Below are 25931 nucleotides of genomic sequence, written 5' to 3' on the forward strand. Positions count from 1 at the left end.
CAGGCATATACATGTGCGGAGTGGAGTGATGGCGTCTGAGTAGCTTACTGTGTGGAAATACGCCTTGGCTGTAGATCTAGCATTAGTCCTCGTTCTCTGGGTCGCTTTATCCAAGTTTCTTTGAAACAAGTCGGTTAAGTTGAGTGATAACCTGCAGGTGGATGAGGAGATGGGGACTCTCGCTCCTCCCTTGCATTTCCCACCTCCTCTCTCTGCTACTCCGCATTTCCACTGCCCGTCATTCCTCAGAGCGAACCATCAACTCCACTTTGACTCAGGCGCCAAACTGACCCCAGTGCACTGCTGTGAATGGGATTTACCTATTTTATTCAGTTCCGTGTGTTTTTGGTTCGGCATTTTGTCACATTGTCCAGTTGAATAGAAATAGTGTCCGTGTGCGTCAAGAGGATTTATGAACGGGTAGGCTTGGATTACTTCTGGAGTGAACTTGTATTGCGTGTTCTTGCGGGGACAGTTCATATCTATTGTAGGACCATGGTAAAGGCATTATCCGTCATGACTTTACATCTCGTAGGCATTATTATGGGAGTCAGCAGGGTGATTGGTAAGATGACACAGAAAGAACAATGTTCAAATTGATTCAGTTTAATATGTCCTGAAAAAATTGGCATCTAACGGTTCCTTTAATGTGTTTCAATTGTGGTTTATTATAAGGTTGCTAACACTATCAACTGTATTTAGATGTTTATTATTATTATTATTATAATCATTTCAAATATTATTTTGTTAGGTATACAAGTCTAACTAGGGCAGTAGACAATATAGTTTGAACATAGTTGAATGATTGATCATCAATTAGTGGAAGTTGTATAATAATTGATAACATCCACCAGTGCACATGCCAGGTATAAAATGTGACGCATTAGATCATTGCAATGTGTTGTCTTATGATTCTCTTGTGCATATAGTTCAGTTACAATTCCTCTTGGCCCCACATTCTGTTGTGGCCCTCATTCCCCCTGGCCTTGCCCCTCAATTCGTTTAACTATCCATTCTGATGGGAAATCAATTCACTTGAGGCAGTTTAGCAAATTACCATTGAGGCAACACATGTTCCTCCCCGCAATAGTCTGGTGCTCCAATTCTTTTTGATATATTCTTTGATCAGTAAGGGCTCAATATTCCACATTTCAGCATGTAGCATATGTGTCCAGGTCCTCACTGGCTGGAAGGCTGTATCCTCTAGAACAGGAACCCCACCTTAGGTGACACAGAGCTGGGCTATTGAGCCTGACCCAGCCCATCTGCCTTGGCTTCCTGTTTTGACACAGCTCCGCTCTGCCATTTTCTGCAGAATAGCCCCAGAGTAAATAGAGTCCACGCTATGGGTGCAAAACATTTCTCCTCTCTGTGGTTTCTACTGTTGGGATGATTCAATAAACTGTATTTTATCATTGACTTAAAGACTTATTATTTTGTATTCTAGCTATCAACAATCTAATTGCAGAGAATAAACTATTATGTTTGAGGAGTCTGATATCACCCTACCAGAGTGCAACAGTATACATGGATTCTGGGATTTGATAGGAGAGCAATAACCATAGTTGTAACCATTAACCATCTACTCAGCCCTCACTCCCACTCAACACATTTCTATACACAGGATATAAGGTTGATTTGACATGATAGTAAGCAGTCTCATATTGATCTCCACTGTGTGGTAATGCTGACTGAACTTTTGAGATAAGTCAATCATCAGGGTGATTGACTGGCTGTTTACCCCTCCCTTCCTACAGCGTTGGAATCGATGCCTGACCCCCCAACAATGAGCATCCAGGACAAGGTCCTCAGGATGAACCCATCAGACTCGCTGGACATCACCTGCAGGGGAGACAAACTGGAACCTGAGGGGCCTCTCTCCCACAGAAGTCTGGCAAATACGGCCAGGAGTGTAACTCAAATGGTCTTAAAACTGATATCAACTACATCTGATACCTCACATAATGAGACTCCATACAAGTAATCCACCCATCAAAATGTTCCCCTGCTAACGATCATCATTGTCACTCCATTCTTTGGTTCTACAGTGGCCGTCAGTACCTGGAATGGACCACATCCTATAATCACATACGTGCCGGCAGTCGTCTCTCCACTGTAGACTGCAGTGGGTCAGGATTCTTCTGCACCACATTACAAATTTCCTCGGCCACTGTTTTCAACGAGACTGGAGAGTATTGATGCTCCTACAGAGACCTGGCGGTGGAGGATAGAAAAACCTCTGTGGCTGTTTATGTCTTTGTCCAAGGTGTGCATCATCATTACCTCACTCTGAAATAGGCTCACCGAATCTCTGAACAGTGACTCAATGGGTGATCTTTCCTATCTGACCCAAGAGCTGCTTACAGTAAAGCTTCCTTAATTACAATTGGCTGCAGGACTACCTGATCTTTACCTCCACCCATAAATTACATACTGAATGTTGTTGGTTCTCACCATGCCTTATAACTTCTTTTTGTATTTGTGTTTAATTTCAGACTATAAAGTGCCCTTTGTGCCCTTTGATGAGGACTATGAGATTGTGCTTATCAGTGAGGGAGTGCAGGTGGTTATCCTATGCCGCTGTCACGAATATTACTGAAGGTGGCTCCCCTTCCCGTTCGGGTGGCGCTCGGCGGTCGTCGTCGCCGGTCTACTAGCTGCCACCGATCCCTTTTTCCTTTTCGTTTATGTCTGTCTAATTGTTTTTACCTGTTCCTTGTTGGGGTTTTGGGAGGTGTACTATTTAGTTTCGTTTCGCCCGCTAGTGTTTGTGCGGGCTTATTGGTTGTCATTGTACATCGGAGGTGGATTATTGATTTTGGGTTTTCGCTGTCCAGTGTATTTAACAGTGGTCTTTGGGTTGTGTTTGCGCCTGTGTTTTGGCGTCACCCCTTTTGTACCTGTTCCTGTTGACTGTGGACATTAAAGCGTTTGTTCCCGTGAAACTTCTGCTCTCTGCGCCTGACTCTACACCCATCATTCTCCTGACGTTACAGAAGCCCGCACCTCACCGATGGAGTCAGCAGGAGCAGCGACCACCCCTCTCCCCACGATGGAGGAGAGCGTCCTGCATCATACGTCCATCCTCCATCGCATTGGTTCAGCAATAGATCAGATGATGGAGAGGATGGACCGTTGGGAGAGGAGTGGTCTCCCTACTACCCCACCTACCCTCCCACCAGCAACTTTACCATCTCCTCCATCGGGAGCCGGTGCCAGCGCCCTGCGCATCACGCCTCCAAGGGAGTACGATGGAGCAGCGGCCGGGTGCCAGGGATTTCTACTCCAACTTGATCTCTACCTGGCCACCAGGTGTCCTCGTTTCCTGCCTGTCGGGTAGGACCCTGGAGTGGGCCAATGCCGTCTGGAATGGACCCGACTCAGCGAGGGGTCACTACCTGGAGTTCACCCGCCGTTTCCGGGCTGTGTTCGATCATCCCCCGGATGGCAAGAGGTTGTTCCACCTCCGGCAGGGGACGAGGAGCGCGCAGGATTTTGAATTGGACTTCCGTACCTTGGCTGCTGCAGCAGGGTGGAACGACAGGGCCCTGATAGACCATTACAGGTGTAGCCTAAGGGAGGACATCCGCAGAGAGCTGGCTTGTCGGGACACTACGCTCAGCTTGGATGAGCTGATTGACATGTCAATCCGGCTAGACCATCTGCTGGCTGCTCGCGGACGTTCTGAAAGGGTCCTGTCAGTTCCACCTCCTGCCCCCCCCCACTCCCATTCCCATGGAGCTAGGAGGGGCTGCGTCTAGGGAGACCGGAGGAGGAGGCTCCTCCTGTACCCATTGTGGCCGGAGAGGGCACACTTCCGGTTGGTGCTGGAGGAGTCCATCTGGGAGTCGAGAGGGTAGGCAGAACACTCCTCCGTCACCCCAGGTGAGTCAGCACCACACTCTCCCAGAGCTTCCTGTTGGTCACATGTTTTTGTTAATCTGTTTTCTAAGGTTTTTCCCATCTCTCCAGCATAAGGCGCTAGTCGATTCAGGCGCAGCGGGGAATTTTATTGATCGCGGACTCGCCCAGAGGTTGAGGATTCCGTTAGTCAAGATAGACCCCCCTTTCCCCATGCACTCCTTAGATAGTCGACCATTAGGGTCTGGGCTGGTCAGGGAGGCCACGATCCCTCTGGATATGATGACGCAGGGAAATCATAAGGAGCGGATTAGTCTGTTCCTTATTGATTCACCTGCGTTTCCGGTGGTGTTAGGGATTCCCTGGCTGGCTATTCACAATCCTACTATTTTGTGGAGACAGGGAGCTCTCCAGGGGTGGTCTGATGAGTGTTCAGGCAGGTGTTTAGGAGTTTCCATCGGTGTGACTACGGTGGAGAGTCCAGACCAGGTTTCCACCGTGTGCATTCCTGCTGAGTATGCCGATTTGGCTATCGCATTCAGTAAGAGGAAGGCGACCCTATTACCTCCCCATCGACAGGGGGATTGCGTGATAAACCTCCAGGTAAATGCTGCACTCTCCAGGAGTCACGTGTATCCGTTGTCCCGGGAGGAGATGTTGGCTATGGAGACATACATCACGGAGGCTCTGGGACAGGGGTACATTCGGCCCTCCATGTCACCCATCTCCTCGAGTTTCTTTTTTGTGAAGAAAAAGGAGGGTGGTTTGCGTCCATGTATTGATTATCGAGGTCTAAATTCCATCACTGTGAGTTTTAGTTACCCACTACCTCTCATCGCTACGGCGGTGGAATCATTTCACGGGGTGCGATTCTTCACAAAATTGGACCTCAGGAGCGCATATAATCTGGTGCGTATTCGGGAGGGAGATGAGTGGAAAACCGCGTTTAGTACCACATCTGGCCATTATGAGTACCTCGTCATGCCGTACGGGTTGAAGAATGCTCCAGCCATCTTTCAATCCTTCGTTGATGAGATTCTCAGAGACCTGCACGGACAGGTCGATACGAAATCGTAAAACGAAATCGGGTAAAATACTAACCCTGACCAAACTTACGTGTGAAGAAGGAAGACAGTGATCTGTATACTTGTACTGCCTGTAACAGCCGTGGCTGCGATGCATCTCAGCCTACCTAATCACTGAAGGTCAGTGATCCCACTACGGGAAACTGGATCACAGCACCACAGAACAGGAAACACCACTAATCACCCTGCAGACATGATGCAGTATTACAGAATGCCTATATTTTCTGTTCTCTGGTGGTGTAACCATAACCAAAAGATGGCACAGCCTTAATAACCAAAGAGCGATTCATACCACAGTGAATTTGTTAAGTCTTACCCAAAATGTCCCATATAGCTCAACCATTCACTCAAAGTTTCCCTGATTCACCTCCCACTTAAGACATTTTGCTCTATCAAAGATTACGTGTATAAATAGCTATTCCACCACAGGTCAGGAAGCGGGCCCTAATAGAGCACATCCTCCTGGGAGTTTCAGAATACAAAACAATGAGAAGCCCAGCGAGGACAAAGGGAGAGGCCGGCCCTGGCCCCCTGTTTCAGCTCTCATCTCCCCCTGTTCTTTTAGAACACTGAGACACAGCAACAAACAAACAGACGTGCAGAGAGTGAGCATCCTAGGCTTACTTTACCCGTGCCCCGCCAAAGGCCACTGGCCACCTGCCCGTCACCCAGTCAGAGGTCAGGGTCTCTCAGTCGCCAGACAGACAGCCTCACTAACGAGGCAGGACAGAGGACAGAGGCTGCCTCAGCTCACTAACGAGAAGTTAATCTTATACGTGGGCGGAGGACGAGGGAGGTATATTGGGAGAACAAGATGGGAAAATGGGACAGAGATGTAAAGAGAGAGAAGGCATACAATGGCGGCAATGTTAACGATGGTGGTTCTACAGCTTGTAGTCACAGATTTCTGGTGTAATGACAATTTTCTCCCAGGTTGACTTTGGCCAGAGATCTGACTGACATGCTGAAAGCTGTCTGTTATGAAATTGTTTTAGTTAAATAAGTTCTGGCTGACATACTTACATAATGATTGATTAATTAAGAGATAGATACCCTTGTACAGTGTACTGTAGTTCATATAGTGTCACTGATCTCACTCTGGTTATTTTATTGAGTAAAGGAAGGGATGAGAAGACTAACGTGGAGCTTATTGTTCCTATTGGCTCTGTGGTCATCGCCATGTTCTTCTGGCTACTCATCGTCTTCGTCATCCTGATGGGGTTCACCTTGTCATGATAGGGGCTGTACCAAATGTTTGATGTATTATAATAATTGATTATGCTTATGTTGTATTAATAGAAAGGGAAGGGTTATAAGACCCCTCCCCCTTGCATTTATAGGGTCCTAGACTACAAAGTAACAATATACACTGCACAAAAAAATAAAGAGAACACTTAAACAACACAATGTAACTCCAAGTCAATCACACTTCTGTGAAATCAAACTGTCCACTTAGGGAGCAACACTGATTGACAATAAATTGCACATGCTGTTGTGCAAATGGAATAGACAACAGGTTGGAAATTATAGGCAATTAGCTAGACACCCCCAATAAAGGAGTGGTTCTGCAGGTGGTGACCACAGACCACTTCTCAGTTCCTAAGCTTCCTGGCTGATGTTTTGGTCACTTTTGAATGCTGGCGGTGCTTTCACTCTAGTGGTAGCATGAGACGGAGTCTACAACCCACACAAGTGGCTCAGGTAGTGCAGCTCATCCAGGATGGCTCATCAATGTGAGCTGTTGCAAGAAGGTTTGCTGTGTCTGTCAGCGTAGTGTCCAGAGCATGGAGGCGCTACCAGGAGACAGGCCAGTACATCAGGAGATGTGGAGGAGGCCGTAGGAGGGCAACAACCCAGCAGCAGGACCGCTACCTCCGCCTTTGTGCAAGGAGGAGGACTGTCAGAGCCCTGCAAAATGACCTCCAGCAGGCCACAAATGTGCATGTGTCTGTTCAAACGGTCAGAAACAGACTCCATGAGGGTGGTATGAGGGCCCGACGTCCACAGGTGGGGGTTGTGCTTACAGCCCAACACCGTGCAGGACGTTTGGCATTTGCCAGAGAACACCAAGATTGGCAAATTCGCCACTGGCGCCCTGTGCTCTTCACAGATGAAAGCAGGTTCACACTGAGCACATGTGACAGATGTGACAGAGTCTGGCGACGCCATGGAGAACGTTCTGCTGCCTGCAACATCCTCCAGCATGACCGGTTTGGCGGTGGGTCAGTCATGGTGTGGGGTGGCATTTCTTTGGGGGGCCCTCCATGTGCTTGTCAGAGGTAGCCTGACTGCCATTAGGTACCGAGATGAGATCCTCAGACACCTTGTGAGACCATATGCTGGTGCGGTTGGCCCTGGGTTCCTCCTAATGCAAGACAATGCTAGACCTCATGTGGCTGGAGTGTGTCAGCAGTTCCTGCAAGAGGAAGGCATTGATGCTATGGACTGGCCCGCCCGTTGCCCAGACCTGAATCCAATTGAGCACATCTGGGACATCATGTCTCGCTCCATCCACCAACGCCACGTTGCACCACAGACTGTCCAGGAGTTGGCGGATGCTTTAGTCCAAGTCTGGGAGGAGATCCCTCAGGAGACCATTCGCCACCTCATCAGGAGCATGCCCAGGTGTTGTAGGGAGGTCATACAGGCACGTGGAGGCCACACACACTACTGAGCCTCATTTTGACTTGTTTTAAGGATATTACATCAAAGTTGGATCAGCCTGTAGTGTGGTTTTCCACATTAATTTTGAGTGTGACTCCAAATCCAGACCTCCATGGGTTGATAAATTTGATTTCCATTGATAATTTTTGTGTGATTTTGTTGTCAGCACATTCAACTATGTAAAGAAAAAAGTATTTAATAACAATATTTCATTCGTTCAGATCTAGGATGTGTTATTTTAGTGTTCCCTTTATTTTTTTGAGCAGTGTATATATGCATTATAAGATTTAATATTGTTCCACAGCTCTTTTCTAGTCTCTGCTTCTTATAAGAAATGGTTTGAGAGGTGTGTGAGTTATTGCAGTCAAAACAGGGTGTCTGTGAGAAGCGCCTCAAATATAAAAGAGATTCATAGACACAGAACCCTGCAGGGGAGTGAAAGAGATAAGAGTCTAGTCAGACATACCACTATAAATCAACTTAGGGAGTGGACATTTATTGCTGAGCCTTTGGATGACACTGAAACTATTGTTTGTATAGCTGTGTATGCATGGGCTTGGTCACATGAGTAGAAGATATTGACGTAGGCAGTTACATCACTAGGGGTTGACTGCAAGCATAATAAAACATCTTGGACCCTTTCCTATTTTGCAGAACTTACTGGGAAACATGCGTGCAATGTTCCCGTTGTCAACTTCAGTCTGCAATTACCGTAATAAAGGTTTTTGATTGATTTACTTAAAGATTTTGTCTGAATGCTAATTTCACCAATGAGCCAATGATTGACAAGGAACAAGGAACGAACCCCAACAATCTGCAGCAGGAAAAGAGTAAGACTACCCTTCTCCTCTTCCACAGAACCTTTCCCTTGTTTTCACAACCCTGCCACACACTACCCCACACACACTACGCTACACACACAGTGGGCTGGGTCTGACAGATGAGAAGTAACTGGTCTAGCTCTGTGTCCACACTCCTTTGTATTAGGGAACAACAGAGCCTCATTCTGTCACTGGCCTGGTCTGGCATTGCATCTCACTGATGGGCCAGAGAAGGCACTGAAAGGGGACTGAGGAGACTGATATTGACAAAAAAACTCCCATAGTGAAACACTGAGGGGGACTGCCATGGGTGGAAGAGCACGGTTGGTCATAATTGTGAATATTCTTGTCTGTTTTCTCTCTCCCTCCCCTCTCTCTCTCTCTATCCAACTAATGGGGAAATGAAGACAGGGTATCTGTCCATCATCCTGGACTCTGAGGACATGCCCATGGACGAACCCTGTGAGAGGCTCACATATGATGCCAACAAGTGGGAGTTCCCTTGTGACAGGCTGAAGCTATGTGAGATTTTCAGATCCTTATGGGTCAAGGCTCTGTGAGAAAGAGATGTTATACACACATTAAGTGAAACTTAAGTGTTACGTTCACTGTCTGAAATGATATATGGTGTGTTTTAAAGGGGACCAATTGGGGCAAGGAGCTTTGGACAGGTAGTAGAGGCAGCTGCCTTTGGCATAGAGAAGGCCAGTACCTGCACCACAGTGGCTGTCAAGATGCTGAAAGGTGAGTACAACTCCTTCTAATCTCCTACACACATGCAAGCAACACACACACTAAAACACTGAATGAGCTGATTGAGTGTTATCTCTGCCCACCACAGAAGGAGTACCGTGCGCTGATGTCAGAGCTGAAAATCCTCATCCACATCCATAAGCAAGCGTGGAGAGTACAGCCCCTTCAAGGTAAATGTGCAGAGCCCCAACTACAACAGCCTGTAAAGCCCAGCCAGCCTCTGATGTGGTTACACTGATCCCAGACCATTACACAACGGTTCTCCACAACACTTACACATTGTCTGCCTGATCTGTTGAACTACCAGCTTCCATTGTATGTTGTATTGTTAGGGATAGGAGTTTTCCAGCCCAGTTTTTCATTTGGACTTTTGGACCTTGATCCATTAACATGCAACTCCTCCATGGTAACAGAGGTCAGTTGGAGCGGATGGGGGAGGACGTGACTGAGGGGGACCTGGGTTTTTGGACCAGCACCCACCTGGATATCTGCACTGGGACAGCAGTCTGCTCCAGACATGGAGAGGAGAGTGCTGTCAGCCACATATAGGAGGAAGGTGGTACTGCAGCTCTAAATCATACTAGCCACATGCAAATACTGTACATATCACCTACAGTGATCGGAAGTTTACATACACTTAGGTTGGACTCATTAAAACTCATTTTTCAACCACTCCACACATTTATTGTTAACAAACTATAGTTTTGGCAAGTAGGTTAGGACATCTACTTTGTGCATGACACAAGTCATTTTTCCATCAATTCTTTACAGACAGATTATTTCACTTATAAATCACTGTATCACAATTCCAGTAGGTCAGAAGTTTACATACAGTAAGTTGACTGTGCCTTGAAACAGCTTGGAAAATTCCAGAAAATGATGTCATGGCTTTAGAAGCTTCTGAAAGGCTAATTGACATTATTTGAGTCAATTGGAGGTGTACCTGTGGATGTATTTCAAGGCCTACCTTCAAACTCAGTGCCTCTTTGCTTAACATCATGGGAAAATCAAAAGAAATCAGCCAAGACCTCAGAAAAAAATTGTAGACCTCCACAAGTCTGGTTCATCCTTGGGAGCAATTTCCAAACGCCAGAAGGTACCACATTCATCTGTACAAACAGTACGCAAGTATAAACACCATGCGACCATGCAGCCGTCATACTGCTCAGGAAGGAGACGCGTTCTGTCTCCTAGAGATGCATGTACTTTGATACGAAAAGTGCAAATCAATCCCAGAACAACAGCAAAGGACCTTGTGAAGATGCTGGAGGAAAGTATCTATAAAGTATCTATATCCACAGCAAAACGAGACCTATATCGACATAACCTGAAAGGCCGCTCAGCAGGGAAGAAGCCACTGCTCCAAAACCACCATAAAAAAGCCAGACTATGGTTTGCAACTGCACATGGGGACAAAGATCATACTTTTTGGAGGAATGTCCTCTGGTCTGATGAAACAAAAATAGAACTGTTTGTCCATAATGACCATCGTTTTGTTAGGAGGAAAAAGGGGGGAAGCTTGCAAGCCGAAGGACACCATCCCAACCGCGAAGCACGGGTGTGGCAGCATCATGTTGTGGGGTGATTTGGTGCAGGAGAGACTAGTGCACTTCACAAAATAGACGGCATTATGAGGAAGAAAAATTGTGTGGATATATTGAAGCAACATCTCAAGACATCAATCAGGAAGTTAAAGCTTGATCGCAAATGGGTTTTCCAAATGGACAATCACTCCAAGCATACTTCCAAAGTTGTGGCAAAATGTCTTAAGGACAAAAAGTCAAGGTATTGGAGTGGCAATCACAAAGCCCTGACCTCAACCCTATAGAAAATTTGTGGGCAGAACTGAAAAAGCGTGTGCGAGCAAGGAGGCCTACAAACCTGACTCAGTTACTGTCACGAATCCCGCTTCCTGAGTCTGTTTTTGCCTGTGTTCTGTCCTGGAGTGTTTTTTCCGGTGTCCTGGAACGCACCCTGTCTGGTTGCCGGGCGACGTAGCTGGTTGGGAGATCTCTGATTTACCGCACCTGTTTCCAATCCGCTATCTGCACACCTGGTCCTGATCATCACCCCTCCACTTCATAAGCACTGACCTGACATCCATTCCCTGCCGGATCGTTAGCCATGAACAGTATGTTGTGCCAGTGTATCAGCCTCTAGTTTGATAGAGTTTGTTTTGTTGTTTTGTACGTTTTGCTTGCCTTGAACTCACCTCCGTTTTTTTCTGTCTACAGTCATTCACCCGGAACACTCATCTCATCCCTACCTGGTCGTCGGTGACTTCAGTTACTTCATTGGATCTGCCTATTCAATCCCATCAACTCACCTCCGCTGCCCGCTCCGTCACTTGGATTTTTCTATCACTACATTCAAACTTGTAAATAAATACTCACCTTCGTCTTACTCTCCTTGTCCTGGTCTGCTTCTGGGTTCAACTTTAGACAACCGTGACAGTTACACCAGCTCTGTCAGGAGGAATGGGCCAAAATTCACCCAACTTATTGTGGGAAGCTTGTGGAAGGCTACCCAAAACGTTTGACCCAAAATAAACAATTTAAAGGCAATGCTACCAAATACTAATTGAGTGTATGTAAACTTCTGACCCACTGGGAATGTGATGAAAGAAATATAAACTGGAATAAATCATTCTCTCTACTATTATTCTGACATTTCACATTCTTAAAATAAAGTGGTGATCCTAAAACAGGTAATTTTTACTGGGATTAAATGTCAGGAATTGTAAAAAACTGAGTTTAAATGTATTTGGCTGAGGTGTATGTAAACTTCCGACTTCAACTGTATATCCACCATTGCGCTTCAAAATGTATAATGTGTGATGTAAACTAACCACTGTATTTGTTATATGTATGATTTTACTAAATGCTCAATTTAACCCCATGCAGAGAGTTGTGAGTGGAGGAGCATCTGACCGTGGAGGAACTGATCAGCTACAGTTTCCTGGTGGCCAAGGGCATGGATTTCCTCTCCTCTAGCAAGTGCATCCATCGGGACCTGGCAGCTAGGAACATCCTGCTCTCAGAGAACAATATTGTAAAGATCTGTGACTTTGGTCTGGCCAGAGACGTCTGCAAAGATCCCGACCCTGTCCGCAATTGAGAAGTTATTAAGAACACAACGTAACCTCAGTCACTAACAGTGGTTATGATGTTTTATAAACTGTGCTATAAATTGTGATTATCTCTACAGGTCCATCTGAAATGGATGGCTCCTGAGACCATCTTTGACCGGGTCTATACCACACAGAGTGACGTGTGGTCCTTTGGGGTCCTGCTCTGGGAGATCTTCTCTCTAGGTGAGCCAGGTTACCAACAGTACCACTGTTGTGTCCTGTGCACGTGACAAACTTTGATTTGATTAATCCTAACTGTAACTGATATTGTAATGGTTGTTCTCTCCACCACAGCCCTACCCTGGTGTTAGTATTGATGAGGCCTTCTATTGATGAGGCTGAAGGAAGGGACCAGGATGAGAGCACCAGACTACGCCATGACTGAGATGTGAGTGGGCTAATGAGAACATAGTACAAGTTATTACATACAGAATCCTACTATGTACATTAACATTGTTGTATGAGGCCATAGATAACTTGATGTGACCTTAGTGTATTATAGTACATTATAAACCCGGTAGTTTTGGTCCTGGATGCTGATTGTCTGAAACTGCATTTTAGCAGTGTGTATATCTGACAATATACCATAGGTATGACACAAAAATAATTGTTTGTTCTATTTATGTTGGTAACCAATGGGGATGGGCATTTTAAATAATTTCACTATTTGAAAAATATCATGAAATGTTTTCGGATATCCTAAAAGTTGAAATGTGTAAAAAAAGTTGGAACTATCTTGCTGCGTAGCCTGCACCACTTGGGAAAGGTGCAGCTCTGTTTGCTTGGAGCAGTGCGGGAGATGGGCAGGGGTTGGTGTTTTGACACAGGAGGGAGAGAGATTACACATACAGACTTGCGATAGTTAGACATCTCATCTTGTAGTGCCTGTCTTTACTGCATCAAATCGATCTAAAGAAGCTAGCTAAGACAGCCAGGCATGTTAGCCAGCTAACTATCTTGGCTAATTGAGGCTATTTTGCTGCGTTTCCCATCCATTCAGTTTCATTGTTTAATCCATCAGATTAAACAACATAGCTGATGGTTGCTCGTTGGAGCCTACTCCTTCTCAATTAGCTAACTTAAATAAAAAAATGTAATCCAATTTGTATTGATTAGAGATCTCCCACGTCTCCTTTCTACACATGGAGCCTCTGACTGTAGTGCCATATTGATTTGCCAACAATAACAACAAACACGTGAAATCCGTGTAGGCTAAAGTATGTATTTTTATGGGGTGCACCATAAGTCATAAAAACTATATTCAAATGTTTGTTTTATTAAATTGAGAATTTAAAATTGCATCCTTGTGTGTAGCAATGTCACATAGATAATTTAATTTAGACAAAGACTTTTAATTGTTAAATAGGCCTATGATTTTTTCATTTTAAAAATTTATACTTTCGCAAGCATTCGAAAACTAATGTCAGTTTGGATATTTGAATATTCGAATAATCTTGCCCATCCCTAGTAAACAGTTTATAATAGCAATAGGGCACCTCAGGGGTTTGTGGTATATGGGAAATATACCACACACCCTTGGGCGTCTATTGCTTAAATGTAGTGATATGCTCTCTTAGATATTAAACCATGTTCGACTGCTGGCTGGACAAACCCACAGACAGACCACATTTCACAGAGCTCGTAGAACATCTGGGAAACCTCCTACAGGCCAGTGCTCATCAGGTGACTGTGTGTACATGTGTTAGTTACTTTTTTAGGGTATAAGAGGTATGTGTGTGTCTTCATCTTATTGTGTGTGTGTATATGAGGTGAGAGAGTGATGTCGTGTCTTTGGCTATGCCAGATTAATTGCAATGGCATGCTATTCTATAAAATAATTTCTACGTAATTAATATTACCTGATTGAACTAATCATGTAAATATAATTAACTAGAGAGGGACACAACGGAGAATATTTATAGAGCTGTTATCTTCCGAATAAACTCTTAAAGATTTAGTAATATTTTACATCCATAGCAGTCACATTAATCGTCATTTTATTCAGTCTCGTCTGAAAGTGGTAAATCCTTGGTTATCTGCAAGAATCCTGGCTAACAAGTTGAATCAGCAATACAAAATTGGGTTTAATTATTTATTTACTAAATACCTAACTAATTACACAGAATCACACATACACAATTAAATCATAACTTGATCACAAATTGCCGTCATAAAGAAAAACGTCCCTAGCGGGCAGAATAGATATGACAGCTTGTGACACAAAGAAAAGGGGCTGAGTTTTAGTGAAAGGGCGGGAGACTGGGACAGGGCCGAAGCTGTGCTATCGTAAATACAGTATCTTATGCATTCTAAATTACCGCCCATTTGAAAAAGGAAAATGCAATAAATATTTACTCTGAGCTGCGCTTCAGTAGTTTGGTGGTAGATGGAAGACCGTATCGCCAACCCGAGTCCTCTGTCCTTTGAAGAATGTCTCTGGTGGTCACTGGATACGTTGGAGTAACGTCGTGTGTAGTAGACGGGATACTCTGACTGTCCTTCCTAACCTACGTTTGTAGCAGCTGTTGCTAACTCAACGGCTAGGAGGTATCACTTCTGTAGTGAATACGAGTTCAAAGTTCATACCATTTACAACCAAAGTCCATGCCGATGTTGGCTTAGTTCTGTTGTTATTATCTGAACCATTCTGACATCGGATCGTCATCCTAAATGTACCCGGAACAGGAAGTTATATTTTTGTCAATGGCTTTTATAGTGGAGGGAGAGGGATGTGTCTGAAAAGTTTGTAACCCATGTCTCTTCACAGGGGCGGGCCCCTGGTTAAGCAGAAGCCAAACTTATGAAAACCCAAATCTCTCATTTGGAAGCTAAAATTACATTTAATCTCTTCACAAATAATTTCATATTCAAACATTTGAATTAAACAACAATTCCATGTGAATCCGATACCTCTGACTTTTAGACTTTCCACAGTAGAGTTTATGTCATTCTATCATTGATGAGAATGTGTCAGAGGGCAACCGAACTGACAAAATATACCTTAAGTACCACCGCATATGTTCAGTTGGTCGGATTACCAGAATATAGTTCATTTCCCCCCCAACTTCTGATGTTCCCAGAATCTCTATGTTAACCAATGGGTTTTCTTATGTCACATCAGTTATAGTAGGGAGAGAGAAAAAGGGGGAAAGAGGTATTTATGACTGTCATAAACCTACCCCCAGGCCAACGTCATGACAGTAAGGATTGAGAGTGTAATTGGTGTGTTTTTATCTTTAGGATGGGAAGGACTACATCCCTCTGACAGCAGTGCAGGTGGAGAGGAACTCACTCAGCCCTGAACCCAGGAACCCCTTCACCAAGATCATTAGAGAGGAAACACCCGGCCCCCAGATGCACTATGACAACGCACCCCCATCATCCTCGGGTATTGTATGAACACTTTCTAGTTGTTAGATTAACTTGTGGGGCCTAGCTTTTGACCCTCCCCTCACTGCTCCTAATAGGTTCTCCCAGCAGAGTGACAGGTGCAATCAACCACTCAGTGTGAAGAGTTTTGACACATCCCTGTAGAGCATAGCATCGTCATGGTGAGTGTCTCCACGGTCACACACAGTGTCCCTCCCCCTCACATATCAACAGCCAATGAACAGTCCATGTGGGTGTTTCCCACAGGGGTGTCAGACAGACAGCGGTATGAGCATATCACCAGAGGAGATGAAGAGTCTGGACCATCAGCCTCACCGCATGCCTAACTTCAGGTGAGTTCACAGGACCATAACCCCCAACCCTAATGGTGTTGTGTGATACTCTGGACTCTTATGGCGTTGGTATATTTGTTTGTTACTATATTTGTTTATTGGATTATAGATTCCTCACGTCCTCCCCCAGCCACATCCGGCAATGTAAGTGTAAGGAGTCCCCTGCATCTGAGTTGTCCAATCAGATGAGTGGGTACCAGTCAGGCTACCACTCAGATGACACTGACACCCCCATTTATGCTAATGTAGAGATGATCAGGAAGAGGAGCATCCAGAAGAAGCCGTTGCCGCCCAAAATAGCAGACAAGTTCAGTGTTGAGGTGCGCTACAGTGCCCCCCCCCCCCTTGTTTTTATTCCCTAATGGTCACCATCACTAGCACTGTTCCCCTGAATTCCCACAAAATATACCCCTCTCCTTGAGCCTGGTTTTGTACAGTGTTCTATGTCTTTACCCTCCCCTTAGGCAGGACCCTCGGGTGACCATCAGGAACAATCTTATCACATGTAATAGTGCCTTATATATTGAATTGTTTATTCTGCAAAGTATTTTCATAAGAGATAAATGTAATATATTCAATGTGAATGATAAAGGCTGTATGCTGTAGAAAACCCTCTCTATTGCCCTGGGACACAGAGACAGCTCTGTGTCTTCTAACCGCACGAAGTAGGCGCCCCACCCCGCTGGAGCCTAAACCCACGGGTCATAAACTGGCACTTCACACCTCTGTTGCTAGGCCGGGTTGCCTTATCACACCGTGGGGTCAGCCAATCACAGGCAGTCATTTGGGGTCGCAGATCCCCAATTCCTGCCTCTTTCTTATAACCTTCAGCAGCAGTGGCAGCATGAGGACAAACACTAGTGTTAGTGCAAACCACTTCTACTCGTTCCATCTTGCTATGGTGGTGTGTGTGTGTGTGTGTTATGTGAGCTCAATAAAGTGTGTTCTGTACGCCCATCTCCTACTGGTCATTACGACGCCTTCAAATAGAGACATCGGGACGATTTGTACCTCTATTTAACCCACACCTCTTTCGGAGACATGGTGTCTTTTTCATATGTGCTAATTCATGTTTGTAAAGACCACTATTTTTAGCGAGCCTTTGGAATGCTATCATGTTTAAACAGAAAATGGAAGGTCAGTGGAACCTAGCCACAGGGCCACATCCACTTCCCGAGAAGCAATCCGCCCACTTCCTCTATTGCAGGAAATTGCAACTCGAATTTGGGACAATTGAATGAGCAAATGTTCTTTCCTTTTCTGTCAATTGTGTCTTATTGGACGAAGCCAGTCTGCATCGTGTGGTTTCATCCATTTTTGTAGATTGTTCTTGCCTCTCAATTGTACAGTTTTATTACAATTATTTTTGTATTTGTAATAGTTATTAGCTTATTTTATTGAAACCAATATCTACTTTACTAAACTTGTAAATGTAACTATTTTTATAAAATAAATATATACAAATATACAGTATGTGCGTTCATGTACTGTCTGTCAAATTTATCCTGAGGTGACAATACTTTCCCAGCCTTGGCTATTCTGCATGTGTATTCTGCTGGCACAGCTCAGAATGGTGAGCGCAATGTAAAGAAAACATTTTAATTCATGCAGATATAATACCTGTACAACTACTTTGGAGCCTTGATACTAAATGTGCCAAGTTTGTAACTGTTTTGTGTTCAGTTATTTGTTGGGAGTGGGCATCTACTGGTATCTGTTGAGGTTTATTTTACCTCTGACCCACAATGTGCCATGAAGTAAAGCAGAAAATGTTCTGACTATTTATTACAACCCACCATTAAGGATGAGTTCAAAGAACAGCATCTCTACATAACCTTGAGGACATCTCAGAGCATGTAATTGCACACACCCTCTTGTAACAGTGCATTCTAATCACTACCACAGCAGTCAGAGCTGCTGGTGACCGTGGATCTGTTAAAGAGGATAGAGGTGCTTCCCTAGGAGTGTGTGTAAGTGTTCTTGAATGAATATTTGTCCTCAATCAACGACAGCACTCTGTTTAATTATAGCATACCGGAGGAAATGTTTTGCAGCTTAAGAGGAGCTTGTTTTCCACTTCCACACAAACTACTGTGGAGTAAATATACAACATCAAAACTCTCCTCCGTCTGTTAGTCGGAACTCTGAGCCGTAGTTCTGCAGGATCTGCTAGTTCCGTTTTATGGGTTTCAGGCAACTGTATGCAGTTCCACTCATTGACTATAGATGCCTCTGTACCTCTGCTGTTTTAATGGAGAACACACATCTACTGTACATGCCTTACTCTGGTCCTGTGAGGAACTGGTGTGCATTTTATAGTGCACATGCATGCATCCGTGCGTGCGTGTCTGTGAACCCATGTATGTGTGTGTGTCTGTCTGTCTGTGAATATGTCAGAATTCCGGTAATATCTATTGTTTGGTAAAATAATACAAAATACTAAAAGAAAAGCTGCAAATGTGTCGACGCAAATGTGTTTGTTGGTCAGTGTTTGAAAAAGTACCCAAAAGTCATACTTGAGGAAAAGTAAAGATACCTTAATAGAAAATGAAGTAAAAGTGAAAGTCATTCAGTAAAATACTACTTGAGGAAAAGTCTAAAAGTATTTGGTCTTAAATATACTTAAGTATAAAAAGTAAATGTAATTACTAAAATATACTTAAGTATCAAAAGTAAAAGTATGAATAATAAAGATTCCTTATATTAAGCAAACCAGACGGCACAATCCTTTTATTTTTTTTTATATATTTTTTTACAGATAGCCAGGGGCACACTCCAACATTCTGACATAATTTACAAACAAAGCATTTGTGTTTAGTGAGTCCGCCAGATCAGTCATTAGGAATGACCAGGGATGTTCTCTTGATAAGTGTGTGAATTGGACCATTTTCTTTCCTGCTAAGCAAGACTGTGAAGCAACACAAACGTAGGCACAGACACATGCATACACACAAGCACAATAACATACGTACCATACACACACGTACGCACAGATTTTGTATTGTGGATATGTGGTAGTGGTGGAGTATGGGCCTGAGAGCACACAGTATGTTGTGAAATCTGTGCATGTATTGTAATGTTAAGATTGTATAAACTGCCTTAATTTTGGTGGACCACAAGAAGAGTAGCTGCTGCCTTGGCAGCATCTAATGTGGATCCATAATAAATACAACTACAATGCCCCTTTCAAAAAATGTAGAACTAAGAACAGATATAGCCCTTGCTTCACTCCAGACTTGACTGCCCTTGACCAGCACAAAAACATCCTGTGGCATGCTGCACTAGCATCGAATAGTCCCCGTGATATGCAACTTTTCAAGGAAGTCAGGAACCAATATACACAGCCAGTTAGGAAAGCAAAGGCTAGCTTTTTCAAACAGAAATTTGCATCCTGCAGCACCATTTCCAAAAAGTTTTGGGACACTGTAAAGTCCATGGAAAATAAGAGCACCTCCTCCCATCTGCCCACTGCACTGAGGCTAGGAAACACTGTCACCACTGAAAAATCCACGATAATCGAGAATTTCAATAAGCATTTCTCCATGGCCATGCTTTCCATCTGGCTACTGTCATGAAGTTGGCTTGAGTGGGGGAAGTTTGACCCCCATAAATAACTTTCTCTTCAAAGGACAAGGAAGATCTCTGTTGGGCAACACGGCCTTCCATCTATAACCAACCTATTGAAGCGCAGCTCAGAGTAAATATTTATTGCATTTTCCTTTTCCAAATGGGCGGTTATTTAGAATGCATAAGATTCTGTATTTACGGTAGCATAGCTTCTCCCTTTGTTACTCAGTCTTCCCGCTCTTTCATTCAAGCCCAACCCCCTCTCTTTGTGTAACCAGCCGTCGTAGCTGTTCCGTCCACCAGGGACGTTTTCTTTATGACATAATTTGTAATCCATGTATGATTCATTCCGTGTATATGTAATTCTGTGTGATTAGTTAGGTATTTAGTAAATAAATAATTAAACCAAATTTTGTATTGCTGATTCAACTTGTTAACCAGGGTCCGTGAAGATAACCAAGAATTTACAACTTTCAGTAGAGACTAAATCAGGTGAGGATTAAATATTGACTGCTACTGACGTAAAATATTACCAGGCCTTTAAGAGTTTATTCAGAAGATAACAGCTCTATAAACATTATTTTGTGGTGCCCCGACTTTCTAGTTAATTACATTAACCTGATTAGCATAATCAGGTAATATTAATTAGAGAAATTATTTTATAGAATAGCATGTCATATCACTTAATCCGGCATAGCCAAAGACACGACACTACCCCAACCCCGGCCGACAGCTCTGCACCCCCTGCAGCAACTGGCCCAAGCCCCCCGCTTCTCCTTCACCCAAATCCAGACAGCTGATGTTCTGAAAAAGCTGCAAAATCTGGATCCCTACAAATCAGCTTGGCTAGACAATCTGGACCCTCTCTTCCTAAAATTATCCGCCGCCATTGTTGCAACCCCTATTACTAGTCTGTTCAACGTCTCTTTCGTATCGTCCGAGATTCCTAAAGATTGGAAAGCGGCCGCAGTCATCCGCCTCTTCAGAGAGGGAGATACTCTAGCCACAAACTGTTACAAACCCATATCCATCCTGTCCTGCCTTTCTAAAGTCTTCGAAAGCCAAGTTAACAAACAGATCACCGACCATTTCGAATCCCACCGTACCTTTTCCGCTATGCAATCCAGTTTCCGAGCTGGTCACGGGTGCACCTCAGCCATGCTCAAGGTCCTAAACGATATCATAACCGCCATCGATAAAAGACAGTACTGTGCAGCCGTCTTCATCGACCTGGCCAAGGCTTTCGACACTGTCAATCACAGCATTCTTATAGGCGGACTCAACAGCCTTGGTTTCTCTAGTGACTGCCTCGCCTGGTTTACCAACTACTTCTCAGACAGAGTTCAGTGTCTGAGAAGGCCTGTTGTGCGGACCTCTGGCAGTCTCTATGGGGGTGCCACAGGGTTCAATTCTCGGGCTGACTCTTTTCTCTGTATATATCAATGATGTCACTCTTTAATGCGGGGGATTCTTTGATCCACCACTACGCAGACGACACAATTCTGTATACTTCTGGCCCTTCTTTGGACATTGTGTTAAACTTCATTGGGATAGGAGGCAGTATTTTGACGTCTGGATAAAAAGCGTGCCCAAAGTAAACTGCCTGTTATTCAGGCCCAGAAGCTAGGATATGCATATAATTGGTAGATTTGGATAGAAGACACTCTAAAGTTTCTACATCTGTTAAAATAATGTCTGTGAGTATAACAGAACTGATATGGCAGGTGAAACCCAGAGGACAAACATTTTTCAGCTTACCTCTATTTTCAATGGCTACCACTTTTATTATAAGGCGAAGTCCTCCCAGATTGCAGTTCCTAGGGCTTCCACTAGATGTCAACCGTCTTTAGAAAGAGTTTCAGGCTGGTTTCTGGACAAATGTAGTTTTTCTAGGTGGCTCCCATTTTGGCTGTAGCGTTTCCAAGCGCGGTGAAGAGAGCGTGTTTTTTGGTATTTTTCTCGGGTAAAGACAATAACGATTCTCTGTCTTACATTTTAGCGTTTATTTACGTATTAGGGTACCTAAGGTTTGATTATAAACGTTGTTTGACTTGTTTGGAAAAGTTTATTAGTAACGTTTGGGATTCATTTTGTATGCACTTTGATGGAGGGAAACCGGTGGATTATTGACTAAAGCGCGCCAGCTAAAATTAGTTTTCATCATATAAAGGACTTTATGGAACAAAAGCACCATTTGTGATGTAACTGGGACCTTTTGGAGTGCGAACAGAAGAAGATCATCAATGGTAAGGCTTTTATTATATCGCTATTTCTGACTTTCGTGTCGCACCTGCCTGGTTGAAATATGTTTTCAATGGTTTGTATGTGGGGCACTGTCCTCAGATAATCGCATGATTTGCTTTCGCCGTAAAGCCTTTTTAAAATCTGACACAGCGGCTGGATTAAACCTCTCTGGGATGCTTGTGTCCCAGTTGGCCAATAGCCAGGGAAAATGTAGAGAGCCAAATTCAAATAAATGATATAAAATCAAACTTTCATTAAATCACACATGTAAGATACCAAATTAAAGCTACACTCGTTGTGAATCGAGCCAACATGTCAGATTTCAAAAAGGCTTTTCGGCGAAAGCATAAGATGCTATTATCTGATGATAGCACAACAGTAAACAAAGAGAGTGTAGCATATTCAACCCTGCAGGCGCAACACAAATCGCAGATTTAAAATATAAATCATGTCTTACCTTTGACGAGCTTCTTTTGTTGGCACTCCAATATGTCCCATAAACATCACAAATGGTCCTTTTGTTCGATTAATTCCGTCCATATATATCCAAATTGTCCATTTATTTGCCACGTTTGATCCAGAAAAAAACAGCTTCCAATTTGCGCAACATCACTACAAAATATCAAAAAAATTACCTCTAAACTTTGCCAAAACATTTCAAACTACTTTTGTAATACAACTTTAGGTATTTTTAAACGTTAATAATCGATCAAATTGAAGACGGGTCTATCTGTTTTCAATACAGGAGGACAACAAACTAACGCTACTTTTCTAGTCTTGCGCAACTCTCAAACAGTACACATAACATTACACTGATTCCAGATGGCCGTACGTCTTCATTGCACAAAGGAATAACCTCAACCTATTTGCAAAGACTGGTGACATCCAGTGGAAGCGGTAGGAACTGCAAACAGGTTGATTTGAAATCTAGTATCCCAATGAAAACTCATTGAACAGACAGTGACCTAAAAAAATTCTTTTTTTGAATGGTTAGTCCTCGGGGTTTTGCCTGCTACATAAGTTCTGTTATACTCACAGACGTGATTCAAACAGTTTTAGAAACTTCAGAGTGTTTTCTATCCAAATCTACTAATAATATGCATATCTTATATTCTGCGGATAAGTAGAAGGAAGTTGAAATTGGACACGCTATTTATCCAAAAGTGAAAATGCTGCCCCCTATCCTAGAGAAGTTAACAAGAAGTTAAGCTTTATTTTGATGTGTTACACTTGTGATTTTATGAAAGTTAAATATTTATAATACTGTAATCTGAATTTGGCGCTCTGCAATTTCACCAGATGTTGTCGAGGTGTCCCTCTAGTGGCACGCCTTTCCCAAAGAGGTTTTAACAAACCTCCAAACGGGCTTCAATGCAATTTAACAAGCCTCCAACTGCTCTTAAATGCAAGTAAAACTAAATGCATGCTCTTCAACCGATCTCTACCCGCACCCACCCGACTTGCATCACTATTCTGGACGGTTCTGACTGAGAATATGTGGACAACTATAAATACCTAGGTGTCTGGCTAGACTGTAAACTCTCCTTCCAGACTCATATTAAGCATCTCTAATCCAAAATTATATCTAGAATCGGCTTCCTATTTCGCAACAAAGCCTCCTTCACTCACGCTGCCAAACATACCCTCGTAAAACTGACTATCCTGCCGATCCTTGACTTTGGTGATGTCATTTACAAAATAGCCTCCAACACTCTACTCAGCAAATTGGATGCAGTCGATCACAGTGCCATCCGTTTCGTCACCAACGCCCCATATACTCCCCACCACTGAGACCTGTATGCTCTCGTTGGCCGGTCCTCGCTATATATTCGTCGCCAAACCCACTGGCTACAGGTCATCTATAAGACTTTGCTAGGTAAAGCTCCGCCTTATCTCAGCTCACTGTTCACCATAGCAACACCCGACCGTAGCACGCGCTCCAGCAGGTATATTTCACTGGTCATCCCCACCTACTTTGGCCGCCTTTCCTTCCAGTTCTCTGCTGCCAATGACTGGAACGAATTTCAAAAATCACTGAAGCTCGAGACTTATATCTCCCTCACTAACTTTAAGCATCACCTGTCAGAGCAGCTTACCGATCGCTGCAGCTGTACACAGTCCATCTGTAAATAGCCCATCCAACTACCTACCTCATGCCCATATTTGTTTTTGCTTTTGTGCTCTTTTGCACACCAGTATTTCTACTTGCACATCCTCATCTGCACATCTATCACTTCCAGTGTTAATCGCTAAATTGTAATTACTTCGCCGCTATGGCCTATTTATTGCCTTACCTCCTTACTTAATTTGCACACACTACACAGATTTTTCTATTGTCTAATTGACTGTACGTTTGTTTATCCCATGTGTAACTCTGTTGTTGTTGTTTGTCTCGCACTGTTTTGCTTTATCTTGGCCAGGTCGCAGTTGTAAATGAGAACTTGTTCTCATCTGGCCTACCTGGTTAGATAAAGGTGAAATAAAACATTTTTAAAATAAAATAAATACAATTTAAAATGTGACGAGTACTTTTGGGTGTCAGGGAGTGTATGGAGTAAAAAGTACATTATTTTCTTTAGGAATGTAGTAAAAGTAGACAATTGGTCAGCCCCTTCTGGAAATGTAGCAAATTCGGATGCAGTGGGTGACTATTGTACATGTTCATGTTATTGCACTTCTTCCAACCTGTCTGTCTATTCTCCAACAGGACATCTCACTGGAACCATAGAGAACCATAAGCCAAACATACAGTGGCTTTCAAAAGTATTCATGCCCTTGGCATTTTTCCTAATTTGTTACCTTACAACCTGGAATTAAAATAGATTTTGGGGGGGTTTGTATCATTTGATTTACACAACAAGCCTACTACTTTGAAGATGCTAAATATTTTTTATTGTGAAACAAACAAGAAATAAGACAAAAAAACTGAAAACTTGAGCGTGCATAACTATTCACCCCCCCAAAGTCAATACTTTGTAGAGCCACCTTTTGGAGCAATTACAGCTGCAAGTCTCTTGGGGTATGTCTCTATAAGCTTGGCACATTTAGCCAATGGGATTTTTGCCTATTCTTCAAGGCAAAACTGCTCCAGCTCCTTCAAGTTGGATGGGTTCTGCTGGTGTACAGCAATCTTTAAGTCATACCGCAGATTCTCAAATGGATTGAGGTCTGAGCTTTGACTAGGCCATTCCAAGACATTTAAATGTTTCCCCTTAAACCACTCAAGTGTTGCTTTAGCAGTATAATTAGGGTCATTGTCCTGCTGGAAGGTGAATCTCCGTCCCAGTCTCAAATCTCTGGAAGACTGAAACAGTTTTCCCTCAAGAATTTCCCTGTATTTAGTGCCATCCATCATTCCTTCAATTCTGACCAGTTTCCCAGTCCCTGCCTTAGAAAAACAACCCCACAGCATGATGTTGCCACCACCATGCTTCACTGTGGGGATGATGTTCTCGGGTGATGAGAGGTGTTAGGTTTGCGACAGACATAGCATTATCCTTGATGGCCAAAAAGCAACATTTTAGTCTCATCTGACCAGAGTACCTTCCATATGTTTGGGGAATCTCCCACATGCCTTTTGGCGAACACTAAATGTGTTTGCTTACTTTTTTCTTTAAGCAATGGCTTTTTTCTGGACACTGTTCCGTAACGCCCAGCTCTGTGGAGTGTACAGCTTAACATGGACCTATGGGCAGATACTCCAATCTCTGCTGTGGAGCTTTGCAGCTCCTTCAGAGTAATCTTTGGTCTCTTTGTTGCCTCTCTGATTAATGCCCTCCTTGCCTGGTCCATGAGTTTTGGTGGGCGGCCCTCTCTTGGCAGGTTTGTTGTGGTGCCATATTCTTTAAATTTTTTAATAATGTATTTAATGGTGCTCCGTGGGATGTTCAAAGTTTCGGATATTTTTTTATAAGCCAACCCTGTTCTATACTTCTCCACAACTTTGTCTCTGACCTGTTTGGAGAGCGCCTTGGTCTTCATGGTGCCGCTTGCTTGGAGGTGCCAATTGCTTAGTGGAGTTGCAGACTCTGGGGTATTTTAGATCATGTGACACAGGTGGACTTTATTTAACTAATTAAGTGAC

General features: G+C 43.6%; 1 pseudogene; it reads left to right on the forward strand.

Annotated features, from left to right (window-relative positions):
• Positions 1-207: 207 nt before the first annotated feature.
• Positions 208-17504, forward strand: LOC129811151 (vascular endothelial growth factor receptor 2-like; annotated as a pseudogene).
• The last annotated feature ends 8427 nt before the right edge of the window (positions 17505-25931 follow it).

Source organism: Salvelinus fontinalis, chromosome 14, assembly GCF_029448725.1.
Source record: "Salvelinus fontinalis isolate EN_2023a chromosome 14, ASM2944872v1, whole genome shotgun sequence".
Classification (NCBI taxonomy): domain Eukaryota; kingdom Metazoa; phylum Chordata; class Actinopteri; order Salmoniformes; family Salmonidae; genus Salvelinus; species Salvelinus fontinalis.